The sequence below is a fragment of the Geospiza fortis genome, unplaced genomic scaffold, assembly GCF_000277835.1.
Source record: "Geospiza fortis unplaced genomic scaffold, GeoFor_1.0 scaffold130, whole genome shotgun sequence".
In the NCBI taxonomy this organism is placed as follows: Eukaryota; Metazoa; Chordata; class Aves; order Passeriformes; family Thraupidae; genus Geospiza; species Geospiza fortis.
Window position 1 is genome coordinate 5790837 of NW_005054300.1, and position 831 is coordinate 5791667.

Here is an 831-nt window from a genome sequence, read left to right on the forward strand (position 1 = left end):
AGGAATGTGGGAAAGCTATTAGACAACAGACAACACATGGATGAAAATACATTTTATTTTGCTGTACTGTCACTGACCAATGCTTCACCTGTCAAATCACAAAAAAGGACGAAAAAAAGAAAATACTGGATCTTGAATCCCAGCCTGGATTAGTTTGCCATTTTTTAAGGGGACAACAGAGATTATTTCCTACCTGCTTGCTCCAGGGTGGATGCAGTTTTACCCAAGTCACTCCTGACAGAGAGCTGTCTACACTGAATTACCCTCAACTGCAGGAAATTTTTCAGTCAGTTAGACCTCAAAATACTATGAAATCTCTGACTAAAGCAAAGCTAAACTGAACAAGGGGAACAGTGGATATTCTTTACAAGGAAGAAATTCAGAACTGTTTTTGCAGGGTACCCCTTCAAAAATGCAGACAGTGCCCAATGCACTCCATAGCTAAAGTGCATCCATGCTTGAGAAACAAAACAGTAAAGAAACAGAACCTCAAAGACTAGTGACATTCCAGACTATGTGCCACTACATTTTAGGCCACATCACCTGAACAGCAAGTAGTTTTTAAAAATGCATAGCTGTTTAAAAGAATTAAGAAGTTAAAAAAATTACTGAAAGTTTAAATAAGGCGATTTTTAAAATAAAGTCACCTAGAGGGAAGAAGATGCAGGAAAAGAATTTCAGCTATCAACAGAAGAGTAGAGAGTCCTTTGAAAGAGCTTTTCCAGCCAGACAACACACTCCTCAGAACACAACCACTTCAGTTGTATTTAGTTTTGATTTGTTCAATGCATCTCTACCTCCAGAACTCACATTCCAAACTCAAACTTTTTA

At 37.9% G+C, this 831-nt stretch overlaps 1 protein-coding gene across 1 annotated transcript in view; it reads right to left on the reverse strand.

The window, feature by feature from the left end:
- The window catches only part of ARMH3 (armadillo like helical domain containing 3), a 124407-nt gene that overhangs the window by 105969 nt on the left and 17607 nt on the right, over nucleotides 1–831 (reverse strand). The window lies entirely within an intron of this gene.